A 6,749-nucleotide genomic window follows, 5' to 3' on the forward strand; every position below is an offset into this window, starting at 1 on the left:
TACGGTTATATTACTCGCCTACTATATATTTTACAAATTATATTACACTATATTAAATTACTCGCCTGCTATGTATTTTGCAATCAAACACATTATTTTCAATTACCCGCCTAATATATATTGAACAGTTAAATTCCACTATGTTAAATCCCTCGTCTACTATGTATCTTGTAATTAATTTCCACAATGTTAGATTATTCGCCTATTACTTATTTTAGATACAAAATGAGTGATTTAATTATTTTGACCAGTTCTATACAATGGGTGACGTAACAAGAAAAAAAACATAAAATTACTGATTATATACGGACCCCACCAGTAACGGACGGTACTTTAAGGATTAAAGTTAAATGTATAGAATTTAGTTCGGATAAAGTTTTGATAAAACATTATAAAATTCCTTGTTCGAGCTCTGTACGTATCACATTAGATCGACACTCTGCTGGCATTACGATGAGTTCACGATAACTTTTATTAAATAAACAATGATAAAGCGAGCTGTATATTTCTTAAAATAATATTAACGGATGTTTAATTAAAAATTAAGTTCGTGCTTAATGAGCTTATTAGCAGAAGATTAGAAACGCTCACCCTCTATAAAAGAATGAGTGAGTATGTTAAGTCAACGTGAATGATCAATTTGAAAATAATTGTAACTACAGGTGTGTCTTTCCTTCTTCAGTTGTATATGATCAGATGAATGTTTAGGTTCTAGAATATTAACGTTTTGAAGAGTTTTCGTTTAGAGCTACGGTAATTATATATTTATTCATTCTTTTGTTACCTTTTGAGTTTCACAGTTCCATTGTCACTCGTGTGAATCGATCAGTTTCCACATTTAGTTTCTCACGTGTGTTGGCACGAGCTGAAATTCAAGGTGCACCTGCAGAGTAAGAAACGTTTACAGTTGTTGTTCACTGCGAGGTATTTTAAGAACTGACTGAAAAACAACCTTATGATGTGCCATTACTATTTGAATATCAGTTTCTGTAATCAGGCTTAAGGTTAAGTTTATGTTTGATATGTAATGAATGTAATGTTACGTCTCTGGTCGTTTGTTAATTACTCGTAAAAATTATTTCCGAAGAACTTCAGCGATACCAGTCCTTTATCAAATAAAACTAGTTTATTCTTTCTCAGTTCAACTTTGCAATACACTTAATTTACACAGTTACTTTAACTTAAACACACGCTATAATTCTCAACGAACGATTCACGCACTTACTTACTACCGCGCTTGACTCAATTGTACGTCTATATCTTCCTGTCTGCTATTCAGTTGTTGCCGTCACTTTATTTGCCGGCTTATATACTATAAGAACGCGAGTCTAGCAAACGCTAGGACGTTCGACAGGTTCCTCGATCTTTCTAGATACTCATTGCGTGTTACTAGCGTCACGTGACTTCCGCTGTCGTAACAGTAACAATTATTTTTAAGGCATTTTATATTAAACAATTATTATGATCAGTCAAAAGCGAACACCACACAAACAAGAATAGGCCGAAACTAATCTTTTCGAGTCTATTGTTTGTTTTGTTTTTTGAATTTCGCGCAAAGTTACACGAGGGCTATCGGCTCAAGCCGTCCCTAATTTAGCAGTGTAAGGCAGCTAGTCATCACCACCGCCAACTCTTGGGCTTCTCTATTACCAACGTCACATTATAACGCCCCCACGGCTGAGAGAGCGAGCATGTTTGGTGTTTCGGGGATTCGAACCCGCTACCCGCAGACTGCGAGTCGAGTGTCCTAACCACCTGGCCATGCCGGGCTTTCGAGTCTAATACTATTGAATAATAATCTTAGAAAAACACATTTGTTTACGTTCTGCCAGCAATTATTTCATATAAAAGTGATTTGATAGGGTTAAGTCATTGCTGGGCACATTTTTCACATGTTTTTGTGTTTTAATGCCAAATTTGAATCGTCTTTCGACTTGTTTTTTTACTCACCACAGTGAGCTCGTATTTATATAGAATTTGAAGAATATGTTGTCTTCTTGACTTCGTATTTATTTTTATTTTCTTCTTGTTCGTTCATCATCAGTAATGGGAAAATGGGTTAAGATTCTTTCTGGTTCGTCAATCGCATATCTGAAATTTATTTCCGATGCTGTCTTTCTTCACATATGGAGCCGGAACAAACAAATCAGAGAAATTACTTGGTTCTTCGCCTTCAAATGGCTACCTACATTGTAGACTACCTTTTCATACGAAAGCAGCTCTAACGAAAGGAGTACTTATACTTGAAACCAACTTTGAAACAAGGGTTTATTGTTATACAATTTGCGCAATAAAAATATTACCATATGTTAAAAATATTCATACTTCAATTTATAAGAAATCCATAATTTTTAGGTTTCACACTTAAGAGAAAATAATTTTTTAATGAGTTGAAAACTTACGGCTTTAAAACTATTGGACCACTAGTTCAACCGTCATCACGCCTTTCTTTTCCTTTTAGAATTTTAGTGCAAAGCTACGTAAAGCGTAAACGATAATAAAAAAACAAAGGTGTGAAAGGAAGTACTTGTGTTAGTACGTAATTCTCTAGTAAGAAATTGACATTCTAAACGACCGACAAGAGTCTTAGTGCCACACAGTGGATTTAAAGTGGAACTTTAATTATTATTCTCCTATGTCTTGACGAAACGGGACCCCAGCGGATTATACTGTAATACTTTGAATTACAATTCTTGTCGATATACGACAGAAAGTAAATAACAATGTACCGAGAGAGATAACACAAGCAGTGAGGGGGTTAGAAAGTAGCTTGGTAAAAGCAAAACGTGCATTAATTATCAAGAAATATACTTCGAGCGGGATGTGAAAATATCACAAACACGTGGCTCAAACATCAATATATTACTAAAGCTTCAGCATGTTGTACAATCGTCATATAACAAAGAACATTTTATGTTTGTGTCAAGTTTTCACAACTACACAATGATATATTGACAACAATGATATATTACAGTGAAAGTCAGGAAGCTAATAACAGTTTTTGTCAATTCTTATAACATTATTCATTTTCCAACAATATCGCTGTCAGCAGTGGGGTAATAGTTTAAAAAAAATAACGTAGTTGTCCAATTGATCAACGGCATTTTTCGTAATTCATAATTATACTTTCTGAATAACTGTCTAATAGTTACGATCTCTTATCATTTAATTTAAATAAATTTTTCAATCAATTATTTTAAAATAGTTAATGTAAAACAGAAGACCTTCGCTATTACAAAATTGTTTTAGTAAATACATTTTATATTTTCCGTTTTTGTTGTTGTTGTTTTGTAAGCTTAGTTGGCAACACTGCTTGGAACAGTTGGGAACAATTTCATCACATTCTGGGCTGATGTGATATGTTTATGTTTACATCCTATTTCAATGTACATGATAAAGCTCTACTATAACTTAATACCCACGTATCCTGGTTTTCAAGGAATACACACCAGATCCCTGCTACTTGTTTGATAAAACAGTGACAAAAGTTGTGCCGGATTTTGATTTTTTCCCCCAATTTTCATTGGCTGGAAGTTCTTCTTTTTATTCAATACTTGATATGGAATAAAAGCTGGTGTTCCAGGTGAAATGAAATACTTAGTATGTCAGCTTAAGAAGGCTTCTCCACTGAAATACGCACACACGTCGTTTAACAAAAGTGTATTTTTAACTACTTATATTAAATTTGTACGCTAGTCAATGTTAATATTTATCCAACATTTATTATTGTTATAACCGTATAGCTTTTAATACAAAGGAGTATTTTACTCCTTCTACAAAGAAGTATTTAAAATATATATAATAATAGTTTTAATTAATAACAGCTGAGAACTATGGGACTGCAAAAATATGTTGGAGCGCCGTTCATGTTCCACTACACCCCTGACGTCTGCTACTTCTTCTTCCTTTCCTTTTTACGAAAGTAAATGACAGAACCGGTAGTAATCGAGGAAACGTTAAGACGTTTTTTTCATCCTTTGATAAATAATCCAATACTGTTCTTTAAAATACTAAAGTTAAATTCAGTCGCATGTAAGTAATACCAAAAATGTATATGAAAATTTCATGATGAACTCTGTAGGCGTCAACATTTTCTACAAAATTCTTATGATTGGTGTATTTCGAAGAGACTATTCGCGTACAGAAGGTAGACAAAATAGATATTCACGTGATGAGACGGCGCAACGCATATCATGTAAACATACTTTATGTAACGTGTCGATGTTAAATTATGAATTTTCTAGAAATATTCTAAAATAGGCATAGTGTAGTGTTTGTTTTTGCATTTACAACACGCAACAAAAAATGTCAAAACACAAACATTTCTTAAATGTCTTAAGACAACGATAACCGATTGTATATTATTATTAACTTGATTCTGGTCGAGAATGATGCCGCATGATCACAGGTATAATTTTAATTTTTAATGTTATTTATGTTTGAGCCAATTATATTTATGTATTTCATATAGAAGTACGGAAAATTTTCATTTGTACAGTGTTAAATACTTAATCATGTTCTTATACTGTTGTTAACCTAATGAGCCAGAAAGTGTCAGAGGTTTTATTTCTTTACTGACATACTTAAGCAAGAATGAACACACATATATATATTGCTGCGTATCTGCCTGTTTGATACAAGTCCCTTCTTGATTAAAACTAGTTTATTCTTTCTCGTTACAAACTTTGTTATACACTTAATTTCCACAGTCACTTTAAACTTAACAACCTTTATAACACACGCTATAAATCACAGTGATACACACACTTTACTTACGGTGCCTACTGTTCGCTTGACTCAATTATTTCTATCTTCAATCTATCTGCAAATCTATCTATCGCTGGCTTATATACTAAAAAAGGATGTCTAGCAAACACTGGGACATTCACGGGGTTCCCCGATAAGTCTTGATCCTTCTAGAAACTCCAGCGCGCATGCTCCCAGCGTCGCGTGACTTCCGCTGTCGTAACAATATATTTGATTTTCTTTCTGGGACTATGATTTACTCTAAAGATTGTCATACGTTTTTATTTTATTTTATTTGCGTTGTTTTCTCATGCATATTTTAAAACTTGTTGAGCCCAGATTAACATATATTTAAGACTGTTCTTAACTTTGCAGATTAACATATATATTTAAGGCTGTTCTTTTGTTTGTTTGGAATTAAGCAGAAAGCTACACAAAGGGCTATCTGTGCTCTACCCACCACGGGTATCGAAACCCAATTACTAGTTTCGGAAGTCCGCAGACATACTCCTTTATGCACAGGAGTCAAATTAAGGACTTGCGATGCCCTGGTCAAGTCTTGAAGGGGGTCTCTCAAAAGTGAATTCCTCATTCCAGTAATCAGCTATTGATATGGATTTAATTAAAGAGCTAATCAAAGTTTCACGGTTTGATGTTTTAGCCTCCACATAGTACTTGCACATAAATAATTTACACAGATTTATTTATCTTATGAAAAACTTTTAATGCATTTTTTTAATTTTACACAAATAACCAGCCTAAAAAATCCTATAAAAAAGAACACCACGAATTATAGCATGCTTTTATATTAAGCAACCTTCATTTCATGTACGAAACCACGGTCGTAATCAATTAATATATTTGTGAAATGTACAATTGTCTTTGTTTTCCTCAATTCTATGACTATGGAGTTTCATCAAGTAAGGACGGTTTCAATTATTAATTATTCAAACTCTTCTTTTGTCATTTATTTGACCAAAATGCCTATCTATCCATGTCATCGGTACAGATGGCATTGCAATTTTATGATACTTCTGCTTCTGAGTTAGCAGCCATTTTAAGTCAATTCAAGCAACTGTACTACGGCCTTGTATTTAGCGCCATCTGTTGCGAGTTCTAGTAACGATGAGTCAGTACACTCGGACAATGTGTTTTCGATAGAACAGTACAAATACTAATGCAGGTTTCCTCTGCTCCAATAACATAAATAATAAAATGATACAATGAAACACCTTAACATAAAAATAACATCTAATATCGAAATAAACTCTTTCACATAGAAATGACATCTAATATCGAAATGAATTATTTAACAAAGATTCACTTTGTGCAAAGGAGTAACTTTCAAATATACTATCACAAAATTAAAACTACAAAACATAGTTACAAAATCCCACTAAAACAATACCCTTTAACACAGTTAATATAACACGTACTAATACAATAGTTTAAAACTTAAGCAATAAACTTAATTACAATATATGCTAATCAGACCCTTTCTTTAAATATGAATTAAATGCAAAATAAACCCATTTAAATATAGAAATACTTGTTGAAAATAACATTATATACATATTTACACAAATTGTGACTACAATTCAAAAACGAAAACCTTTTTTACTGAAAGGAAAAAAATAACAACAATAAAATAAAACAAAAAACAATTAAAGAAATATCATGTGTACAAACCTTAATTTATTAAATTAAAAAAAAACACTAAATGCAGACCTAACTCAACAGTAGCAATGAAGTCCGACTCCACTCATCCTCATTTTAACCACAACAACAGATCTTCTAAAGTGGCTGTGGGTTGCCTATTGCTTGCCATAATGTCTCATATGCTTTCTTTGGTCTGGAACAAAACCCGCCTACTCTGAACCACCTCCATGCACAATTGGTGGACTTATTCCTCTAAATGGAAAGGTGGCATTGGGCATCATCTAGATCAGGGGTCACCAAACTACGGCCGCGAGGTCAGTTCATCCGGCCCGCCGCTGCACTGT

This window comes from Limulus polyphemus, unplaced genomic scaffold (assembly GCF_000517525.1).
Source record: "Limulus polyphemus unplaced genomic scaffold, Limulus_polyphemus-2.1.2 Scaffold929, whole genome shotgun sequence".
NCBI classification, from domain to species: Eukaryota; Metazoa; Arthropoda; class Merostomata; order Xiphosura; family Limulidae; genus Limulus; species Limulus polyphemus.